Consider the following 25,304-nt stretch of genomic DNA (forward strand, 5'->3'; position numbering starts at 1 on the left):
AAGGCATTTTTGTATACCAACAATGAATCAGCAGAAGCAGGAATCAAGGAAAAATCCCATTTGATATAGCAAAAAGAAAAATAAAATATCTGGGAATAAACCTGACTAAGGAGGTAAAAAACCTGTATGCAGAAAACTACACAGCCCTGAAGAAAGAAATCAAGGAAGACACAAACAAATGGAAACATATACCTTGTTCATGGATTGGAAGAATTAACATAATCAAAATGTCCATACTACCCAAAGCGATATACAGATCCAATGCAATACCTATTAAAGTATCAATGGCATATTTCACAGACAGAACAAACACTTCAAAAATTTATATGGAACCATAAACAAGCCCGAATAGCAGCTGCTCTTTTGAGAAAGAAGAACAAAGTAGGAGGGATCACAATACCTGATGTTAAATTGTATTACAAGGCCACTGTAATCAAAACAGCCTGGTACTGGCATAAAAACAGGCACATAGACCAATGGAACAGAACAGAGAGCCCAGAAATCAACCCAACTCTCTACAGTCAATTAATATTTGACAAAGGGGCAGTAACATAAAATGAAGTAAAGATAGCCTCTTCAACAAATGGTGTTGGGAGAACTGGACAGCTACATGCAAAAAATATGAAACTTGAGCACAGACTTACACCATACACCAAAATAAATTCAAGGTGGATAAAAGACTTAAATGTAAGTCATAACACCATTAAAGTCCTAGAGGAGAACATTGGCAAGAAAATCTCAGATATTTCACGCAGCAACTTCTTTACTGATATGTCCCCTAGAGTAAGGAATGTAAAGGAAAGAATAAACAAATGGGATCTCATCAAAATAAAAAGCTTCTGCGTGGCTAAAGAAAACAGTATTAAATTAAAAAGACAACCAACTGTATGGGAAAACATATTTGCCAATGATACCTCAGACAAAGGTTTAATCTCCAAAATATACAAAGAACTTACACGACTCCACTCTAAGAAGACACCCAACCCAATCAAAAAATAGGAAAAGGACTTGAACAAACACTTCTCCAAGGAGGACATACAGAACATTCAGAGACACATGAAGAGATGCTCAATATCGTTAGCTATCAGAGAGATGCAAATTAAAACCACAATGAGATACCACTTTACACCAGTCAGGATGGCTATCATAAACAAAGCAACAAACAACAAATGTTGGAGAGGGTGTGGGGAAAAGGGGTCCTTAGTCCACTGTTGGTGGGATCGCAGACTGGTACAACCATTATGGAAAACAGTATGGAATTTTCTCAGAAAAATAAAAATTGACCTGCCTTTTGACCCAGCCATTCCACTGCTAGGATTATATCCTAAGAATCCTAAAACATCAATATCAAAGAACCTATGCACCCCAATGTTCATAGCAGCACAATTTACAATAGCCAAGAGTTGGAAGCAACCTAGGTGCCTGTCAGTAAATGAATGGATCAAAAAATAGTGGTATATATACACAATGGAATTCTATGCTGCAGAAAGAAAGAAGGAGCTACTACCTTTTGTAACAACATGGATGGAACTGGAAAGCATTATGCTGAGCGAAATAGGCCAGGTGTTGAAAGACAAATACCATATGATCTCACCTTTAACAGGAAGCTAAACAACAAAACAAACAAGCAAGCAGAAAAAAAACCCCACAAAGACACTGAAATAGAGAACAAGGGGACAGTGACCAGAGGGGAGAGGGAAGGGAAGTTAAGGGGAAAAAGGCGGAGGGATCTGGAGGAACAAATAGGAAGGACACAGGGACTAGAACTAAGGGGGGTGGAAATGGGAGGGAGGTGGGGAGCAAGGGGCGGGGGAGGATGGGATGGGAGAAATAGACAAAAAACTGTACTTGAAAAATAACTAAATAAAATTAGTTTAAAAAATATATAATTTTATAATGATGATATGTTGAAATTAGAATATTTTAGGTATTTTGAATTAAATAAAAATACATTAATGCAATAAAAAAAGAAATAGTGTGTTATCTTATTGTGGCATAATACAATGAGAAAGTTACCACCAGAGTGCTCCTCTTCCCGTATCCTCCTTTACAATATGTGCTAGTACCTACATATACTCATACTAGACCAATAACAAATATATAATTTGCAATTTTTTTCTCATTTAATTAAGTTGTCTTCTCATTTATGGCATCTTTTGAAACACAACTTTTAAATTTTAATGAAATTCAGTTAATTTGGATAAATCTTCCTTTGGTTGCTTGTGTTTTTTTTATTGTTGACACTATTACAGATATTTCCCATTTCCCCCCTTTACCCACCTCCAGCCAGCCCCTGGGCCCAGCCACCCATCTCTGGCCATCATCACACTGTTTTCTGTGCCCATGGTCTATGCATATATGTTGTTTGGCTAATCTGGTTGCTTTCATTTTTTTGCCTTATATAAGAAAAGTATTGTCTAAGCCAATGCCAAAAATTTTCAGCTATACTTTTTCCTAAGAATTAATGGTTTTATTTCTTACATTTAGTTATTGATTCATTTTAAGTTAATGTTCATATGTACTGTAAGATAAGGGTTCCTGTGAGTATACAGGTATTCCATAACCATTTGTCAGAAAGACTATTCTTACTACTATTTTTACTTCTTAATCCCTTCACTTTTTCACCCATCCCCCAAACTCTTTGCCCTATGGTAGGAGGATGTAAAATACAGAAATGTAGTCAATAATATTGTAATAACTTTGTATGGTGCCAAGTGGGTAACTGAAATATTGAGGGGGATCATTTTATAAAGTATATGATTAGCTAACCATTATGCTGTACACCTGAAACTAATAAAAATAATATTGAATGTAAATTTCATTGAAAAATAATGTTTTTTAAAAAGTTTTAAAAGGATTATTGTTTTTTTCATTGAATTGTCTTGTCACCATAAGCACACATTAGTTTACCATAGCCCTGTGTGGTATAGCTCAGTGCATTGAGTGCTGGCCTATTAACCAAAGGGTTGCTGGTTTAATTTCCATTTTGGGGGTACAAACTTGGGTTGCAGGCCAAATCCCTAGTGGGGGATGTGTGAGAGGCAACTGCACATTGACATTTCTTTCCCTCTGTTCTTTCTTCCTCCCCATTTCTAAAAATAAATAAATAAAATCTTTTAAAAAATCTATTGACCATAAATGAATGAGTTGATTTTTGTACCTTCAGTTTTGATCTATTTATTTATATGTCTGTTGTTATGCCAGTACAACACTGTATTGACTGCTATAGCTTTGTACTAACTTGAAACTGGGAAGTATGAGTCCTCATACCTTGTTTTTTCCATTACAGTATTGTTCTGTCTATTCTAGGAGAATTCCATTTCCATTTGCTTTTTTTTTATTGTTGTTCAGTTACAATTGTCCTGCCTTTTCCCTCACTGCTCTCCCCTGCCCCGTATCTCCCACTCTCATAGTCAATCACCTCCATAGTCCATGCATTTGAGTCCTCTATTTGTATTCCTTTGTTTGTCCCTTCCCCTTCTTTCCCTGTTATCCCCCACTCCCCTCCTCTGGCCACTGTCAGTTTGTTCTTTATTTCCAAGTCTCTGATTCTATTTTGCTCATTTGTTTTGTTAATTAGGTTCCATTTATAGGTGAGATCATATGGTATTTGTCTTTCACTGCTTGGTTTATTTCACTTAGCATATTTGCCAAGGATACTTTGGACAAGAGTTTGATCTCCAAAATATATAAAGAACTCACATGACTCCACAGCAAGAAGATAACCAATCCAATTAAAAAATGGGCAAAGGACCTGAACAGACAGACACCTCTCTAACTAAGATGTACAGGGGCTCATGAAAGGATACTCAATACCACTAGCCATTAAAAAGTGCAAATTAAAATGGCAATGAGATACCACTCCACACAGGTCAGAATGGCCATCATTAACAAGTCAACAAATAACATGCTGGCACAGCCATGGAGAGAAGGGAATCCTAGTGTCCTGTTGGTGGGAATGCAGACCAGCACAGGCACTGTGGAAAACAGTATGGAATTTTCTCTAAAAAACTAAAGATAAAAACTGCTTTCTATCAGTGATCCCACTGCTTTGATTATACACTAAGAATCCTGAATCACCAATTCAGAAGAACTTATGCACCCCAATGTTCATACCAGCATTATTTGTAATAGCCAAGTGCTGGAAACAGCCGAAGTGTCCATTTGATTTTTAAGATTAGTTTGTCAATTTCTTCAAATAGGGACCTGACATTTTTATAGGTATTGTGTTGGATCTGTGGATCAATTTGGGAAATATTGCCATCTTATTATGACTTTCCTTTCATCAACACAGGATATCTATTTATTTGGGGATACTTTATATATATCTTTTAATGATGTTTTGTAGTTTCCTAGTGTGCAAGTCATTTACTTATTTTAAGCTTATTCCCAACTATTTGTTTGGTATATTTGTCTTCTAAGTTTTATTTTCAGATTGCATTGATAGTGTACAGAAAAATAATTTTTTTAAGTATTTATCTTGTATTTGACAAACTTGCTGAGCTTTTTTGTTAGCTCTAATAGTTTGTGGGTGTGTGTATGAATTCCTTATGATTTCTGAAATATAAGATAATGTCATCTACACATAAAGATAGTTTTGTTTCTTTTTGTTCCATTAGTATATCTTTTATTTAGTTTTCTTACCTTACTTGCCTGGCTAGATATTGCAGTACAATTTAGAATAGAAGTGGTAAGAACAGACATCCTTGTCCTGTTACTGATCTTAAGGCAAAAGCTTTTAGTATTACACTTTTAAGTATGATCTTATCTCTTTTTTGCACTGGTTTGCCACCATAATACAGGTGTCAAAAAAACCACCACTAAATCAAAGCCAAAATGGGAAAGGAAAAGACTCACATTAACATTGTGGTCATTGGACACATAGATTCCAGCAAGTCTACCACTACTGGCCATCTGATCTACAAATGTAGTGGATTGACAAAAGAACCATAAAAAATTTGAGGAGGCTGCTGAGATGGGGAAGAGCCCCTTCAAGTGTGCCTGGGTCTTGGATAAACTGAAAGCTGAACATAAGTATGGTATCACCATTAATATCTCCCTGTGGAAATTCAAAACCAGCAAGTATTATGTGACCATAACTGATGCCCCAGGACACAGACACTTTACCAAAAACATGATTACAGGGACATCGCAGGCTTACCGTGGTGTTCTGATTGTTGCTGCTGGTGTTGGTGAGTGTGAAGCAAGTATCACCAAGAATAGGCAGACTCATGAACATGCCCTTCTAGCTTACACACTGAGTGTGGAACAGCTGGTTATTGGTGTTAACAAAACGGATTCAACTGAGCTACCCTGTAGCCAGAAGAGATACGAGGAAATTATTTAAAAAGTCAGCACTTATATTAAGAAAATTGGCTACAACTCTGACAGTAGCATTTGTGCCAATTTTTTGTTGGAATGGTGACAACATGCTGGAGACAAGTGCTAATGTGCCTTGGTTCAAGGGATGGAAAGTCACCCATAAAGATGGCAATGCCAGTGGAACCATGCTGTTTGAAGCTCTGGATTGCATCCTGCCACCTACTCATCCAACTGACAAGCCCCTGTGTCTGCCTCTCCAGGATGCCTACAAAATTGGTGGTACTGGTACTGTCCCTATGGGCTGAAGGGAGACTGGTGTTCTCAAACCAGGCACAGTGGTCACCTTTGCTCCAGTCAACGTTACAACTGAAGTAAAGTCTGTTGAAATGCACCGTGAAGCTTTGAGTGAAGCTTTTGCCGTGGACAGTGTGGACTGCAATGTCAAGAATGTGTCTGTCAAAGATGTTTGTTGTGCCATGTGGCTGGTGACAGCAAAAATGACCCACCAATGGAAGAAGCTGGCTTCACAGCTCAGGTGATTATCCTCAACCATCCAGGCTACATAAGTGTTGCATATGCACCTGTTCTGGATTGTCACACAGCTCATATTTCTTGCAAAGTTGCTGAGCTGAAAGAGATTGATCATTGCTCTGGAAAAAAAACTGGAAGATAGCCCAAAGTTTTTAAATCTGGTGATGCTGCCATCATTGATATGGTTCCTGGCAAGCCCCTGTATGTTTTGAAAGCTTCTCTGACTATTCTCCTCTGGGATGCTTTGCTGTTCATGACATGAGACAGACAGTTGCTGTTGGTGTGAGCAAAACAGTAGACAAGGAGGCAGCTGGAGCTGGCAAAGTCACCAAGTCTGTCCAGAAAGCTAAGAGGGCTAAATGCATATTATCCCCCAACATCTGCCACCCCAGCCTTTTTAAAAGATATTTTATTGATTTATTTTTAGAGGGGAAAGGGAAGAAGAAAGAGTGGGAGAGAAACATCAGTGTGTGGTTGCCTCTCATGCATCCCCCACTGGGGATCTGGCCTGCAACCCAGGCATGTGCCCTGACTGGAAATCAGCTCAGCAACCCTTTGCTTCACAGGCCTGCGCTCAATCCACTGAGCTATACCAGCCAGGGCTTTGCCACCCCAGTCTTAATCAGTGATGGAATAACTGTTTCAGAACTGTTTGTGTCAATTGGCCACTTAAGTTTAACAGTAAAGGACTGGTTAACAATTACAATGCATCATAAAACCTTCAGGAGGAAGAGAGTATTTTATGGACCACTTGGGGTTTTTTTGTGTGTGTGGCAGTTTTTAAGTTATTAGTTTTTTAAATAAGTACTTTTTAAAATACATTTTATTGATTATGCCATTACAGTTCTATTTCCCCCTTCATTTCCCTCCACCCTGCACACCCCCTCCCTCACCATTCCCCCCTTTAGTTTATGACCATGTGTCTCAAGTTCTTTAGATTCTATATTTCCCATACTATTCTTGCCCTCCCCCTATCTATTTTCTACCTACCGTCTATGCTACTTATTTTCTGTACCTTCTCCCCCCCTTCTCCTCCTCCCACTCCCCTCTTGCTAACCCTCCATGAGATCTTCATTTCTATGTTTCCACTCCTGATCTAGCTGTCTTCTTAGTTTGCTTTTGTTTTAGGTGTGGTTCTTAATAACTGTGAGTTTGCTGTCCTTTCACTGTTCATATTTTTTATCTTCTTTTTCTTAGATAAGTCCCTTTAACATTTTATATAATAAGGGCTTGGTGATGATGAACCCCTTTAACTTGACCTTATCTGAGCAGCACTTTATCTGCCCTTCCATTATAAATGAAAGTTTTGCTGGATAGAATAATCTTGGTTGTAGGTCTTTGGATTTCATGCCTTAGAATACCTCTTTCCAGCCCCTTCTTGCCTGTAAGGTCTCTTTTGAGAAATCAGCTGACGTTTGATGGGGACTCCTTTGTAGGTGACTGTCCCCTTATCTCTTGCTGCTTCTAGGATTCTCTCCTTCATTTTAATCTTGGCTAATGTAATGATGATGTGCCTTGGTGTGTTCCTTCTTGGGTCCAACTTCTTTGGGACTCTCTGAGCTTTCTGGACTTCCTGGAAGTCTATTTCCTTTGCCAGATTGGGGAAGTTCTCCTTTATTATTTGTTCAAACAAGTTTTCCACTTGTTGCTCTTCCTCTTCCCCTTCTGGTACCCCTATAATTCAGATGTTGGAACATTTAAAGATGTCCTGGAGGTTCCTAAGCCTCTCCTTATTTTTCTGAATTCTTGTTTCTTCATTCTTTTCTGTTTGGTTGTTTGTTTCTTCCTTCTGGTCCACTCCATTGATTGGAGTCCAGTTTTATTTACATCAGTATTGGTTCCCTTCTTCATTTCACTTAGTGTAGCCTTCATTTTTTTCATCTAATTTGTGACCAAAATCAACCAGTTCTGTGAGCATCCTGATCACCAGTGTTTTGAACTGTGCATCTGATAGGTTGGCTATCTCTTGGTCACTTAAAAGTATTGGCCCTGGGGCTTTGATTTGTTCTTCTGTTTGAGCCATAATTTTTTGGTCTGGTTGTGCCTGTTATGTATAAGGGGTGGAGTCATAGGTGTCCACCAGGATGGGGAAACCCAGTCATTGGGTTGTGACACTGTATGTGGGGGCAGGATCAGAGAGGGAACAATGGAACTTGCTCTGCTCTCTCTTGGATTTCAGTCCCCTCTACCACTTCCCACTAGCAAATTGGGTCCTTCTGGTGCTGATTCCAGGGTGGGTGGGCTTATGTACATTCTAGAACCTTGTGGATATCTACAACAAACTCTCCTGTGAGGCTGAGAGTCTCTCCAAGCACCTCAACACCCCCGCAAGTTTTTTCAGTCAGTGCTTTTAGGATTTATTTCCCATTGCTGCGGCCCTGGGTTGCACAGTTTGTCTCACTGGCCATTTTTTGCCTGGTTTATCCACATGCGAATGTGTGTCCTCCATCAGCCAACTGCCTCACTGGGTCTGCTCATTTCCTCCCTGCGCCCAGGTCTGCCAACCACCACTTTTTCCTGCTGGGACCCCTCTCCACTAGCCGCGGACTCCATCCCTCTTACTGATCTGGATGAATGGTTTGTTGTCAGACTTCCATACAGTTTAATTTTCTGTCTGTTCTGGTTGTGTTTTTGTTTCTAAATCTTTGTTGTCCTTAAATTTGGTTGTGTGAGAAGGTACAGTATTTCTACCTACACCTCCATCTTGGCCAGAAGTTTAAAATCAGTACTTTTTAATGGGAACAACTTGACCAAAATCCATCACAGAATTTTGAGATCCATTAGAACAAAGTTTAATAATAAACTTGTGTGTTCTTTTGGTAACCACTGCACCTTACTTTTATATTTAGGTTAAAAGACTTAAGAATCTATTTCTATTATTATATTTGATGATGATTCAGAATTGGATAAGTCTGTTAGGGCTCTTTTTTTTTTCTTGGTGGGAATTTTTTCACTTTGTCCTAAGGAAAGGAATCTCTTTACATGGTAAAAGCTATGGGAGGGGCTCTGGTGAAACACTAAATAGGTTAGGATAGATAGAGTAACTGTTTATATGTAATCTAGTTTATAAAGGCCAAATTCTGGTATATTAAAGTCCGTGTGTTTCATAAAAAATTTGTAGTTAACATCAATATTGAGTAAATTTGTTAATGTCAAATTCTAGTTTCTATTTTTACTGAAATGTGAAGTCACATTTACAAATAATGAGCTAGTTTAAAGAATTTAAAATGAGGCTTAAGACTTCCATCAAACTGAAGGCACAGGTGGAGATACTGTGCTTTCTCACACAACCAAGTTTAGAGACAATAAAATATTAGTAACAGAAAACACAGCCAGAACACAGAAAATTGAACTTTTCAGAAGTCTGATAACAACGAATTCTTCAGCCTGACCGGTAAGAGGGGCGAAGCCAGCAGCTGGCAGAGTGGGGTTGCACAGGAAAACTCAGTCAGATGGGCTCAGGAGCATGGATCCCAGGTGTGGGGTTGCAATGGGCAGACCCAGTGAGTGACCCAGTGAGCGACTGGCAGACCCAGCAAGGGTACAGGGCAGCAGGTTGACTGTGCACAGATAGACCGGCCAGGGAGTGGGCAGTGAGACAGGACTGAGCAGGCCCCTACTGTGATGTAGGGCAGCAGAGGGGGCCACCATTTCCCCACTCTGACCCCGCCCCCCACATACAGCATCACAACCCAGGGACCTGAGGGCCCTGCCCTGGTGAACACCTAAGGCTCTGCACGTCATACTTAATGGGTGCAAACAGACCAAAAATGGCTCAAGAAGATCTCAAAGCCCCAGAGTCCATAACTCTAAGCAACCAAGAAATAGCCAAACTTTCAGATGCACAGTTCAAAACACTGATGATCAGGATGCTCACAGAACTGGTTGATTTTACTCACAAATTAGTAGAACATATGAAGGCTAAACTAATTGAAATGAAGGGAATTGCACAGGAAACCAATAGTGATGAAAAGGAAACTGGGACTCAAATCACGGGAGTGAACAAGAAGAAAGAAAAAAATGACCAGGATGCTGGGAAGATGGCGACGGAGTAAGATGGAGCGGATACTAGCTCCTGTACTCATGGGTGAAAATCCTGGCAGATCTATGGAGAAACAGCACAATAAACCATCGGTTACCCAGCATTTATGAAATTAAAAGACCAGAGATTGTGACCGACGCTGAAACACCAGACGGCGGCAGAGTCAGCTACTGGAGCTGGGTCTCACGCGGCCCCTGTACTGCTGCCAGAGCAACAGGCCTGGGAGCCGGGGCCTCAGGCACAGAAGCCGGACACTCCAAGCCCCTGTGACGGTCCTGGGAGACAGAGGAGTCAGGAACCAGAGCGGGGACACCCTTGTGCCGATGCCATAGCTACTAGCCTGGGCAACGGAAGGGTCAGTTGCAGGAGCTGGGACACCAAAGGCCCCTGTGACGCCACCATAGAGACAGGCCTGGACCCTGAGGAGCCAGCTACTGGAGCCGGGAAGCTCTCAAATCCTGTGTCGCTGCCATAGCGACGAGACTGGACACCGGGGAGCCAGGTACGGAAGCCCGGACACTCCAAACCCCTGTGACCCAGCTGAGGAGACAGCTACGGGAGCCGGGAAGCTCTCAAATCCTGGGCCGCTGCCATAGCGACAGGACTGGACGCCGGGGAGTCAGGTACGGAAGCCGGGACTCTCCAAACCCCTGTGACGCAGCTGAGGAGACAGCTACGGGAGCCGGGAAGCTCTCAAATCCTGTGCCCCTGCCATAGCGACGGGACTGGACGCCGGGGAGTCAGGTACGGAAGCCGGGACTCTCCAAACACCTGTGACACAGCTGAGGAGACAGCTACGGGAGCCGGGAAGATCTCAAATCCTGGGCCGCTGCCATAGCAACGGGACTGGACCTCCGGGGAGTCAGGTACGGAAGCCGGGACTCTCCAAACCCCTGTGACGCAGCTGAGGAGACAGCTATGGGAGCCGGGAAGCTCTCAAATCCTGTGCCGCTGCCATTGCCACGGGACTGGACGTCGGGGAGTCAGGTACGGAAGCCTGGACACTCCAAACCCCTGAGACAGCCCGGGGTGGCAGAGGATCCCTCTACAGGAACTGGGAGGGTCACAAGCCCTGTGCTGCTGCCATAGCAAGGGGATTGGACACTGGGGAATCAGGTACGGGAGTTGGGACTTTCTAAGCCTCTGTGCCACTGCCATAGAGACAGGACTAGACGCCGGGGAGTCAGGTACGGAAACCAGGACACTCCAAGCCCCTGTGACGGCCCTGGGCGGCAGAGAGAGCCAGATACGGGAGCCAGGACATTCCCAGCCTCTGTGCCACTGCCATAGTAACGGGCCTGGGTGCTTGAGGAGGCGGCTACTAGAGCCGGGACATTCAGCAGTGGTAGGCGACCAACGCAGAGACCAGTGCAGGACCAGCGTGAGTGTAGGTGGAGACGAAGAACATCAAGAAACTTCAAGGAGTCTGTACCACTGAACTTCAAAAGGAACATACCACAGAAGTTTACACCATAAAACCAGTGTTTCAGAACAGATCAATTTTGGAAGCAGAGACTAACAAGAAGAGTCTCAAACAATGGGAAGACAAAGAAACAATCCCCAAATGAAAGAAAAAGCAGAAACTTCAGAAAGAATGTTACATGAAATAGACGCTGATCAACTATCAGACAGTGAATTCAAAGCACTGGTTATTACGAGGTTCAAAGAGCTCAAAGAGCTCACAGTGAGCTACCAGAAACTACAGGGAAATTATAATGATCTCTCTGCAAACTACAGCAACATCAAAAAGGAAATGGAAACCATCAGCAAGAGACAAGAGGAAATGAAGAATACAATTTCCGAATTGAAGTACACAGTAGAAAGTTTCCAAAGTAGGATAGATGAAGCGGAGGATAGGATTAGTGAGTTGGAGGACAGGCTAGAAAGCATCTCACAGAAAGAGCAAGAAAATGAAAAGAGGCTCAGAAAGAATGAAGAGGGATTAAGAGAAATGCAAGACAATATGAAACGTAATAATATCCGAATAATAGGAATACCAGAAGGAGAAGAAGAAGAACAAGGGATAGAAAACGTATTTGAACGAGTAATGAGAGAAAATTTTCCTAATTTGATAAGAGAAAAAGTCTCACAAATCCAGGAATCACAGAGAGTCCCAAACAAGAGGAACCCAAGGAGGCCCACCTCAAGACACATCATCATCAAAATGGCAAAATTCCAAGACAAGAGAGAGAATCTTAAAGGCAGCAAGGGAGAAAAAAGAAATAACATACAAGGGAGCCCCAATAAGGTTAGCTACCGACTTCTCAATGGAAACACTTCAAGCAAGAAGAGAATGGCAAGAAATATTTCAAGTAATGAGAACCAGAGGCCTACAACCAAGGCTACTTTACCCAGCAAGGCTCTCAATCAAGATAGAAGGCCAAATAAAGAGCTTCCAAGACAAAAGAAGTCTAAAAGAATATGCCTCCACCAAACCAGCTCTACAAGAAATACTAAAAGGACTGCTTTAAGGGAAGGAAGGGATAAGAGGGAGACAGAGAGGAACATAGGTACAAAAATGGCAATGAATAAGTACCTATCAATAATAACCTTAAACGTAAATGGATTAAATTCTCCAATCAAAAGACACAGAATAGCTCAATGGATAAGAAAGCATGACCCACACATATGCTGCCTACAAGAGACTCACCTCAGGACAAAAGACCATCACAGACTAAAAGTGAAAGGCTGGAAACAAGTTTTCCAAGCAAACGGACAAGAAAAAAAGCTGGGGTAGCAATTCTCATATCAGACAAAATAGACTTCAAAAAAAAGGCTATAAAGAGAGACCCAGAAGGTCATTTCATTATACTCAAGGGAAGAATCCACCAAGAAGACATTAACATTGTAAACATATATGCACCAAACATAGGGGCACCCAAATATATCAAGAAAATCTTAGAGGACTTCAAGAAAGATATTGACAGCAACACAATCATAGTAGGGGATTTGAACACCCCACTATCAAAAATGGACAGATCTTCCAAACAAATTATCAACAAAGATATTGTGGCATTAAACAACACCCTAGATGAAATGGACTTAACTGATATATATAGAGCCCTTCATCCCAAAAAAGCTAAATACACATTCTTTTCAAATGTACATGGAACATTCTCAAAGATAGACCACATGATAGGACACAAAAGGAGCCTCAACAAATTCAAGAAAATTGAAATCATACCAAGCATCTTCTCTGACCACAAGGGACTGAAATTAGAAACCGACCCCAAAGAAAAAAACCCAAAGCACCCAAAAACATGGAGACTGAATGGTATGCTATTAAACAATGAATGGGTCAAGAATGAAATTAGGGAAGAAATCAAAACATTTCTGGAAACAAATGAAAATGATCTCACAACAACCCAAAACTTATGGGACACAGCGAAGGCAGTCCTGAGAGGGAAGTTTATAGCAATACAGGCCTACCTAAAGAATATAGAAACATTTCAAACAAACAACCTAACCCTATGCCTGCAAGAACTTGAGGAACAACAACAAAGACAGCCCAGAGCAAGCAGAAGGAAGGAAATAACCAAGATTAGAGCAGAATTAAATGACATAGAAACTAAAAGCACAATTTTAAGGATCAATGAATCCAGGAGTTGGTTCTTTGAGAAGATAAACAAAATAGACAAGCCTTTAAGTAGGCTCATCAAGAAAAGAAGAGAGAGGACACAAATAAACACAATCAGAAATGAAAAAGGAGAGATTACAACTGATACCACAGAAATAGAAGATATTGTAAGAAATTACTATGAAGAACTGTATGCCAAGAAATTTGAAAACCTAGGGGAAATGGACACATTTCTAGAAAAATACAATCTTCCAAAACTCAGTGAAAAAGAAGCAGAAAATCTAAATTCACCAATAACAGCAAAAGAAATTGAAGCAGTAATCAAAAAACTCCCATCACACAAAAGCCCCGGACCAGATGGTTTCACAGGAGAATTCTACAAAGCATTTAAGGAAGAGCTAACCCCTATTCTCCACAGACTATTTCAAAAAATTCAGAAGAATGGAAAACTCCCAAATTCTTTTTTATGAAGCCAGCATCATCTTAATTCCAAAACCAGATAGAGACACAACAAAGAAAGAAAACTTCAGGCCAATATCGCTGATGAACATAGATGCTAAAATCCTCAACAAAATATTGGCAAATCGCATCCAACAACATATCAAAAAGATCATACACCATGATCAAGTAGGATTCATCCCAGGAATGCAAGGATGGTTCAATATTCGCAAATCAGTAAATGTAATACATCATATAAACAAAAGCAAAGACAAAAATCACATGATCATATCAATAGATGCAGAAAAAGCTTTCGATAAGGTACAACACCCATTTATGATAAAAACACTCAGCAAAGTGGGAATACAAGGAGCATTTCTCAAAATAATAAAGGCCATATATGAGAGACCTACAGCCAATATCATACTCAACAGGAAAAAACTAAAAGCTTTTCCACTAAGATCAGGAACAAGACAAGGTTGTCCACTTTCACCACTTCTATTCAATATAGTATTGGAAGTTTTAGCCACAGCAATCAGGCAAGAAAAGGAAATAAAAGGCATCCAAATAGGAAAGGAGGAAACAAAACTGTCACTGTTTGCAGATGACATGATAGTGTACATGGAAAATCCTATAGACTCTACCCAAAAACTCCTCAAACTAATTGATGAGTTTGGCAAAACAGCTGGTTATAAAGTCAATATCCAAAAATCAAAGGCATTTTTGTATACCAACAGTGAATCAGCAGAAGCAGAAATAAAGAGAAAAATCCCATTTGATATAGCAAAAAGAAAAATAAAATATCTGGAAATAAACCTAACCAAGGAGGTAAAAAACCTGTATGCAGAAAACTACACAGCCCTGAAGAACGAAATCAAGGAAGACACAAACAAATGGAAACATATACCTTGTTCATGGATTGGAAGAATTAACATTATCAAAATGTCCATACTACCCAAAGCAATATACAGATTCAATGCAATACCTATTAAAGTACCAATGGCATATTTCACAGACATAGAACAAACACTTCGAAAATTTATATGGAACCATAAACGAGCCCGAATAGCAGCTGCTCTTTTTGAGAAAGAAGAACAAAGTAGGGGGATCACAATACCTGATATCAAACTGTATTACAAGGCCACTGTAATCAAAACAGCCTGGTACTGGCATAAAAACAGGCACATAGACCAATGGAACAGAACAGAGAGCCCAGAAATCAACCCAACTCTCTACAGTCAATTAATATTCGACAAAGGGGGCAGTAACATAAAATGGAGTAAAGATAGCCTCTTCAACAAATGGTGTTGGGAGAACTGGACAGCTACATGCAAAAAAATGAAACTTGAGCACAGACTTACACCATACACCAAAATAAATTCAAGGTGGATAAAAGACTTAAATGTAAGTCATAACACCATTAAAGTCCTAGAGGAGAACATTGGCAAGAAAATCTCAGATATTTCACGCAGCAACTTCTTTACTGATATGTCCCCTAGAGTAAGGAATGTAAAGGAAAGAATAAACAAATGGGATCTCATCAAAATAAAAAGCTTCTGCATGGCTAAAGAAAACAGTATTAAATTAGCAAGACAACCAACTGTATGGGAAAACATATTTGCCAATGATACCTCAGACAAAGGTTTAATCTCTAAAATATACAAAGAACTTACACGACTCCACTCTAAGAAGACACCCAACCCAATTAGAAAATGGGAAAAAGACTTGAACAAACACTTCTCCAAGGAGGACATACAGAACATTCAGAGACACATGAAGAGATGCTCAATATCATTAGCTATCAGAGAGATGCAAATTAAAACCACAATGAGATACCACTTTACACCAGTCAGGATGGCTATCATAAACAAAGCAACAAACAACAAATGTTGGAGGGGTTGTGGGGAAACGGGGTCCTTAGTTCACTGTTGGTGGGAGTGCAGACTGGTACAACCATTATGGAAAACAGTATGGATTTTTCTCAGAAAAATAAAAATCGACCTGCCTTTTGACCCAGCAATTCCACTGCTAGGATTATATCCTAAGAATCCTAAAACATCAATATCAAAGAACCTATGCACCACAATGTTCATAGCAGCACAATTTACAATAGCCAAGAGTTGGAAGCAACCTAGGTGCCCATCAGTAAATGAATGGATCCAAAAAATTGTGGTACATATACACAATGGAATTCTATGCTGCAGAGAGAAAGAAGGAGCTACTACCCTTTGCAACAACACGGATGGAACTGGAAAGCATTATGCTGAGTGAAATAGGCCAGGTGCTGAAAGACAAATACCATATGATCTCACCTTTAACAGGAAGCTAAACAACAAATCAAACAAGTAAGCAGAAAAAAAAACCCCAAAAAACAAAGACACTGAAATAGAGAACAAGGGGATAGTGACCAGGGGGGAGAAGGAAGGGAAGTTAAGGGGAAAAAGGGGGAGGGATTTGGAGGAACAAATAGGAAGGACACAGGGACGAGAACTAAGGGGAGGGGAGGAAATGGGAGGGAGGTGGGGAGCAAGGGGCAGGGGAGGCTGGGATGGGAAAAATAGACAAAAAACTGTACTTGAAAAAATAACTAAATAAAATTAAAAAAAAATGACCAAACAGGAAAATATGAAGAAACAAGAATTTGGAAAAATGAAGAGAGGCTTAGGAACCTCCAGGACATCTTTAAACAGTCCAACATCCAAATTATAGGCGTACCAGAAGGGGGAAAGGAACAGCCACCAGTGGAAAACTTATTTGAACAAATAATAAAATAAAGGAGAATTTCCCCACGCTGACAAAGGAAATAGACTTTCAGGAAATCCAGGAAGCTCAGAGAGTCCCAAAGAAGTTGTACCCAAGAAGGAACATACCAAGGCACATCATCATTACATTAGCCAAGATTAAAATGAAGGAGAGAATCCTAGAAGCAGCAAGAGATAAGGGGACAGTCACCTACAAAGGAGTCCCCATCAAACGTCAGCTGATTTCTCAAAAGAGACCTTACAGGCAAGAAGGGGCTGGAAAGAGGTATTCTAAGGCATGAAATCCAAAGACCTACAACCAAGATTACTCTATCCAGCAAAACTTTCATTTATAATGGAAGGGCAGATAAAGTGCTGCTCAGATAAGGTCAAGTTAAAGGGGTTCATCATCACCAAGCCCTTATTATATAAAATGTTAAAGGGACTTATCTAAGAAAAAGAAGATAAAAAATATGAACAGTGAAAGGACAGCAAACTCACAGTTATTAAGAACCACACCTAAAACAAAAGCAAACTAAGAAGACAGCTAGATCAGGAGTGGAAACATAGAAATGAAGATCTCATGGAGGGTTAGCAAGAGGGGAGTGGGAGGAGGAGAAGGGGGGAGAAGGTACAGAAAATAAGTAGCATAGACGGTAGGTAGAAAATAGATAGGGGGAGGGCAAGAATAGTATGGGAAATATAGAATCTAAAGAACTTGAGACACATGGTCATAAACTAAAGGGGGGAATGGTGAGGGAGGGGGTGTGCAGGGTAGAGGGGAATGAAGGAGGGGGAATAGAACAACTGTAATGGCATAATCAATAAAATAAAAAAATTTTAAATAAAAATAAAATATAAGGAAAAAATTAATAAAATAAAATGAGGCTTAAATACTATTGAGCACTATTTTGCTGTAGTTAATTGCATCTAAATTCTAGGAAAAATAAATGATACTGGATGTTAAAAAATGTATGATCTTATCTAAGGGTTTTTAATAGAAGTTTTTTAAATTGAGGAAGTTCCATTTTATTCTTAGGTTATTGAATGTTTTTATAATTGAAATATGTTCAGTTGTCAAACATATTTTCAGTGTCTATTGAGATGATTGTGTGGTCTGTGTACTTTATTTTATTATATAATGTATTATATGGATCTTTGTATGTTGAATCAAGTTTACATTTCTAAGATAAACTCTACTTGGTCATGGTATATTATCCTTTTGATATGTTGTTGGATTCAGTTTGCTAGAATTTTACTGAGGATTTTTATGTTTATTTCATAGGGTTAGTGGTCTGTAATTTTTTGTGTTCTTTTTTGTTTATTTGTTTGTTTTAGCTTGTGTTATCTTTGCTTTGTATGGAGGTAGTACTGGTCTTAAGAGATATGTTGTTAAGGTTTTCTAGCCTTCTGTTTTTAAGAGTTTATAAAAATTGGTGTTAATTCTTAAAATTTTTGTTAGAAATTACCAATGTAGGCATATGGACCTGGGACTGTTTTTTTTCTGGCAGTTTAAAAAAATTGTTATTTAATCTTTTTACTTGTTATAGGTTTATTCAGGTGTTTTATTTTTCTTGAGTTAGTTTTGGTAGTTTCTGGGTTCCTAACAATTTTTCTATTTTATCTATATTGTCCAATTGGTTGTCACAAAATTCTGATTATTATCTATCCCTAAGTCCTTTTTTTAAAAAAATGCTTTTATCCTTACTTGAGGCCATGCTTATTGATTTTAGAGAGAGGGAAAGAGAAGGAGGGAGAGGAGGAGGGAGGGAAATAATATCAATGTAAGAAACATTGATTGGTTGTCTCTTGCACACCCTCCTACCAGGGACGAACTCACAACCTAGGTATGTGCCCTGACCAGGAATCAAACCCATGACCTTTCAATTTATGGGATGATACTCCAGCCAACAGAGCCACACCAACCAGGGCCCTAAGTGCTTTTATTTTTTGTTGTTTAAAGATGATTAATATATTTAGCCATGGCTGGTGTGGCTCAGTGGATTGAGTGCTGGCCTGCAAACCAAAGTGTCACTGGTTCAATTCCCAGTCTAGGGCACATGCCTAGGTTGCAGGCCAGGTCTCCAGTAGAGGGCGTGCAAGAGGAAACCACACATTGATGTTTCTCTCCCTCTCTTTTCCCTCCCTTCCCCTCTCTAAAAATAAAGAAAGAAAATCTTTTAAAAAATTAAAAAATGAAAAAACTTAAAAAATATTGATAGATTTAAATTTTGAGTTCACATAATGTTCCCATATAGTCTAATCCCGAAAAGTCTTCACTATTATTAAAACTTGTATCAATGTGGTCCATTTGTTACAATTAGTAAAACAATATTGATGTATTATTTTTAACTAAAGACTATAAGTTACATTAGAATTCATTCTTTGTGTTCTACATTTTATGTTTAAACTTTTTATTTTATTGTGGTAAGAACATATTATATGAAATCTGCTCTGAACAAAATTTTAACTATACAACACAGTATTGTTGATTATAGTACAAAGTTGTACAGCGTATCTCTAGAGCTTACTTATCTCACTTAATGGAAACTTTATACATAATTAATAGCAATTCCTCATTTCTCTTCCTTTAAGCCATAGGAATATTTTTACTCTTTAATTCTATGAACTTGACTATTTTAGATACCTCATATAAGTGAATTGTGTAATTGTTGTCTTTTTGTAATTGGTTTGTTTGACAGCATAATGTTTTTAAGGTTTATTCATGTTGTCAAATATTGCAGTACTTCTTTTGTTATTGGCTAAATAGTATATTATTGCTTGTATATATTACATTTTCTTTTTAACATAACACTAACACATTTAATTGCTTAATAAATGTTTTTATTACTAATAAAAAGTCTGCTTTGTAGAAAATGAGAAATATATCAATAGCAAAACTTTTAAAAGTATATTTTATTGATTATGCTATTAAAATTTTTTCAATTTTTTTCCCTTTATCCCCACTCTGCCCTGCAACCCCAACCCTCCAGAATCCTCCCGCCATGCTTAGTTCGTGTTCATGAGTTATACATATAAGTTTTTTGAATTCTGTGTTTCCTATACAATTATTAACCTCTGCCCATCTATTTTATGCCTACTAATTATGCTTCTTATTCCCTGTACCTTTCCCTACCTATTTCTCTCTTCCACCTCCCCACTGAAAACCCTCCATGTGATGTCCTTTTCTCTGATTCTGTTCCTGTTCTAGTTGTTTGCTTAGTTTTTCATTGTTTTTCTTTTCTTTTAGGTTCAGTTGTTGATAGTTGTGAGTTTGTTGTCATTTTATTCTTCATATTTTTGATCTTCTTCAATTTCTTAGATAAGTTCCTTTAACATATCATATAATAAAGATTTGGTGATGGTGAACTCCTTTAACTTGACCTTCTCTGGGAAGCACTTTATCTGTCTTTCCATTCTAAATGATAGCTTTGCTGGATAGAGTAATCTTGGATGGAGGTCCTTTGTCTTTCATGACTTGAAATACTTCTTTCCAGCCCCTTATTGCCTATAAGGTGTCTTTTGGGAAATCAGCTGAGAGTCTTGTGGGCACTCCTTTGTAAGTAACTCTCTCCTTTCCTTTTGCTGTTTTTAAGATTCTCTCTTTATCTTTAATCTTTCTTGGGTAATTTAATGATGATGTGCCTTGGTGTGTCCCTTTTTGGGTCCAACTTCTTTGGGACTTTCTTTGCTTCCTGGACTTCCTGGAAGTCTATTTTCTTCACCAGATTGGGGAAATTTTCCTTCATTATTTGTTCAAATAAGTTTTTTAAATTTCTTGCTCTTGTTCTTCTCCTCCTGGCACCCCTATGATTCAGATATTGGAATATTTCAAGTTGTCCCAGAGGTTCCTAAGCCTGTCCTCATTTTTTTTTTAATTCTTGCTTCTTCATTCTGTTCTGGTTGAATGTTTATTTCTCCCTTCTGGTCCAAATCTTTGCTTTGAGTCCTGGTTTCCTTCCTATCACTGTTGGTTCCCTGAATATTTTGCTTTATTTCACTTTGGGTATCCTTCATTTGTTCTTTCATTTTGCAACCAAGCTCAATCAGTTCTGTGAGCATTTTGATTACTAGGGCTTTGAACTCTGCAACAGATAGGTTGGCTATCTCCTTATTGCTTAGCTCTCTTTCTGGAGTTTCTGTTCTTTCATTTGGGCCATATGTCTTTGTCTCAGCACACCTGTTAAGTTGTATGAGGGCAGGGTCTTAGGTATTCACCAGAGCAGGGCAACCCTCTTGGCTGAATCATGGTACTATGGGGGAGGGGTCAGAGAGGGAACAATGCAACTTGCTTGCTCGGCTCTAACCCCACTTACCAACCATGTGAGCCTAGGACTTTCTCCCACAATGGCAACCCCTACCATAGTCCACAGTTAGCTCTGAGTCTTTTTCCCATTCAGTCAGCCCCACTTGTGTGGTAAACTGCCTCACCACAGTTCTTTCAGCCAGCCTGGCACAGGTGGTTTGCCACATTGCCAGTGTTCTCTCTGTCCACCCATCTGCCTTATCTCCCTCCTACCAGTCTGGTTGGTCTGGTTGACTGTTTCTTTAATTCCTTGGTTGTCAGAGTTCCATGCTATTTGATTTTTCTGGCTCTTATGGTTGCTTACTGATTTTAGATAGGTTGTTATCCCACTTTGGTTGTGCAAGGAAAATAAAGGTTTCTACCTAAGCCTCCATCTTAGCTGGAACACTTGCAAATTAAAAAAAAATTTGTTCAAATACAGCAGTCTCCATTTCGCCCCCACTCATTGCCAGTGCCCCCCATTTTTTATTCATTCAATTGTAGATAGACATTTAAGATATTTTCACATTTTGCCTATTTTGTATAGTGCTGCAATAAACATGGGAATGTTATCATCTCTTTGATGATAGGTTTGTAAATATTTGCCAATATTTCTCCCATTTAATAGGTGGCCACACCACTCAGTCTTTGCCCTAGTCTTTGATGAGAGCTCCTAAAGAAAGACCACAGCACAGGTCTATGTTGGGTGCATCCAGCAGACTTTTCTGCAAGCCATGAGCTCAGCAGGGTGAAGCCTCTGGGAGTCAGAAAGATGAGGTTAGTGCAACCTTCCCCACCCCCACCCCCAGACTTCAGCTATATTGATAGATGTGCTTGAACCAGGAAAAATGGTGTCTGTGAGTAGTATGGGACAGGGACTCAGCACAGGAATTTTGGTTGTTGACCATGTAGTTCTCTTCTCAGAATCATGCAACCCAGTTTTTATTTTTTTATGACTTCATTTGTCTGAGTTACTTTCACTTCACTGGAGCCTTGGGTGAGTGGCCAAGAATGAGATTTTGAACAGTGGCCTTTGAATAGGGCACCCAAGTTTCTAGCAGACTCCTCTCTCTCCCTGATAGGCAGAATACCCATTGGTTTTTACAGTGAGATATCATTTGGGCTCCTCTCAAACTCTGATGTTCTAGGCTCAAGAGCTGGAGTTGGGTTGGAGACCCTTTGCTTTTCAGGACGGAGCTTCATAGTTCAGATATCCCTTCAGATTCTCAACTGCCACACACAGGTACAGGGCCAGCTCTTTGCACATCTCCACTCATCTTACCAGTCTCTATGTGACTTCTTTTGTAGTTCCTTAGTTTTAAGATTTCTGTTCAGATGCTCTTCAGTTGGCTATTCAAGTTGATTGCTTATAATTTGTTGTAATTCTGGCTCATCACTGGGAGGAGGTTAGTGTAGATTCCATCCACTCTGCAGCCATATTCAAATGTTTGGAACACAAAATATGATTGGCAGAGAAACCCAGTAAATACAAAAGGCTTCTGAAAAAAAGATAGGACTGAGTCTTGAAAAATTAAGACATTAAAGAAGCTGTATTTACTTGTTTTTTCAAAACAAAGTCATTCCATAAAGAAACCAAACCTTATGTTTTATTACATGAATGTACAACAGAACCACAACGGCTGGGAAGAAAGAATTGGAAATATATTATTATAAGATTTCTGTATTATTAGTGGAGTGGTATAATATCATTTGAAGATAGACTCTGATACATTAAAGGTATATTATAGATGCTTAATAAAATTCTAAAATCATACAAAAGAATTTATCCCTAAAATCCAATAAAAGAGATAAAATAGAATCATAAATAAATTATTTGGAGGTAGAGTCAGATGATAGATTAGAAAAATCCAGGCTCTTATTTTCCCAAAGGAAACACCAAATTAAAAGCAGTAATAAACAAATATCTTTGTAAGCACTCTAAAAACCAGTTAAGAAAATTCAAGACTAAGTGAGCATGTAACCAAAAGAAAACACCAAAATATGGTAGCATTTTTGCCTGTCCTTGCTCCTCCCCTTATATGGCATGGTGAATTTTGGTTGGAAGGAAACCTACCAATTCCTACTTTCTCCCTCAGAATAGACAGAGAAGAGCGAAACTTGCATCCAACTTCTGACTTGTCTGAAGGTCCCAAATGGAGGCATTTCTATATTTCCTGACATTGAGTGATGCTAGAATCAATGGCATAGTTTGGAGACCAGCTTGGAGGCTTCTTAAAAGAGAAGTGAGAACATCTGAAGAGCAATTAGTCTACAATTCTCGAAGAGGTATCAGATTAGTAAAAGGAATATAATAGAAACTGAAACTAAAAGCTTCTGAAGAGTTGTGGTGATCATGGGAAAATGATAATTAAAGCAATTCTAAATACTGGAATATAATCACACATACAAGCCCGGGGGGGGGGCGGAGGATGCACCATGAGAAAAGCTTGAGAGGTATACAGTTCTTCATAGTAATTTCTTACAATCCCTTCTATTTCTGTGGTATCAGTTGTAACCTCTCCTCTTTCATTTCTGATGGTGTTTATTTGAGTCCTCTCTCTTCTTTTCTTGATGAGCCTACTTAAAGGCTTGTCTATTTTCTTTATCTTTTCAAAGAACCAACTCCTGGATTCATTGATCCTTAGGATTGTGCTTTTAGTCTCTATGTCATTTAGTTCTGCTCTGATCTTGGTTATTTCCTTCCTTCTGCTTGCTCTGGGCTATCTTTGTTGTTGTTCCTCGAGTTCTTGCAGGCATAAGGTTAGGTTGTTTGTTTGAAATGTTTCTATCTTCTTTAGGTAGGCCTGTATTGCTATAAACTTCCCTCTCAGGACTGCCTTCGCTGTGTCCCATAGGTTTTGGGTTGTTGTAAGTTCGTTTTTATTTGTTTCCAGAAATGTTTTGATTTCTTCCCTAATTTCATTCTTGACCCATTTGTTGTTTAATAGTATATCATTCACTCTCCATAATTTTGGGTGCTTTGGGTTTTTTCCTTTGGGGTTGGTTTTCAATTTCAGTCCCTTGTGGTCAGAGAAAATGCTTGGTATGATTTCAATTTTCTTGGATTTGTTGAGGCTCATTTTGCGTCCTATAATGTGGTCTATTTTTGAAAATGTTCCATGTGCATTTGAAAAGAATGTGCATTTAGCTTCTTTGGGATGAAAGGCTCCATATATATCAGTAAAGTCCATTTCATCTAGGGTGTTGTTTAATGCCTCAATATCTTTGTTGATATTTTGTTTGGAAGATCTGTCCATTTTTGATAGTAAGGGGTGTTAAAATCCCCTACTATAATTGTGTTGTTGTCAATATCTTTCTTGAAGTCCTCTAAGATTTTCTTCATATATTTGGGTGCTCCTATGTTGGGTGCATATATATTTATGATGTTAATGTCTTCTTGGCATATTCTTCCCTTGAGTATTATGAAGTGACCTTCTGGGTCTCTCTTTATGGCCCTTTTTTTGAAGTCTATTTTGTCTGATATGAGAATTGCTACCCCAGCTTTTTCTTCTTGCCATTTGCTTGGAAAATTTGTTTCCAGCCTTTCACTTTTAGGTCTTTTGTCCTGAGGTGGGTCTCTTGTAGGCAGCATACATGTGGGTCATGCTTTCTTATCCATTCAGCTATTCTGTGTCTTTTGATTGGAGCATTTAATCCATTTATGTTTAAGGTTATTATTGATAGGTATTTATTCAGTGCCATTTTTGTACCTGTGTTCCTCTCTGTCTCTCTCTTTTCCTTCCTTTCCTTAAAGCAGTTCTTTTAGTATTTCTTGTAGGGCTGGTTTGGTGGAAGCATATTCTTTGAGACTTCTTTTGTCTTGGAAGCTCTTTATTTGCTCAATATTGCTAGCTATCAGAGAGATGCAAATTAAAACCACAATTAGATACCACCTTACACCATTCAGAATGGCTATGATAAACAAAGCAACAAACAACAAATGTTGGAGAGGTTGTGGGAAAAGGGGTCCCTAATTCACTGTTGGTGGGATTGCAGACTGGTACAACCACTATGGAAACACTATGGACTTTTCTAAGAAAACTAAAAATGAACATGCCTTTTGACCCAGCAATTCCACTGCTAGGATTATATCCTAAGAACCCTGAAACACCAATCGAAAAGAACCTATGCACCCCAATGTTCATAGCAGCACAATTTACAATAGCCAAGAGCTGGAAGCAATGTAGGTGCCCATCAGTAAATGAATGGATCAAAAAAAATTATGGTACATATACACAATGGAATTCTATGCAGCAGGAAGAAAGAAGGAGCTCCTACCTTTTGCAACAGCATGGGTGGAACTTGAAAGCATTATGCTGAGTGAAATAAGCCAGGTGTTGAAAGACAAATACCATATGATCTCATCTT

General features: G+C 39.2%; 1 pseudogene; it reads left to right on the forward strand.

Annotated features, from left to right (window-relative positions):
• The first annotated feature begins 4,832 nt into the window (after nucleotides 1-4,832).
• LOC119064506 (elongation factor 1-alpha 1-like) lies at nucleotides 4,833-6,214 on the forward strand (annotated as a pseudogene).
• Nucleotides 6,215-25,304: the final 19,090 nt, after the last annotated feature.

Source organism: Artibeus jamaicensis, unplaced genomic scaffold (assembly GCF_021234435.1).
Source record: "Artibeus jamaicensis isolate MK-2021 breed Jamaican fruit bat unplaced genomic scaffold, CSHL_Jam_final contig_2536, whole genome shotgun sequence".
Lineage (NCBI taxonomy): Eukaryota > Metazoa > Chordata > Mammalia > Chiroptera > Phyllostomidae > Artibeus > Artibeus jamaicensis.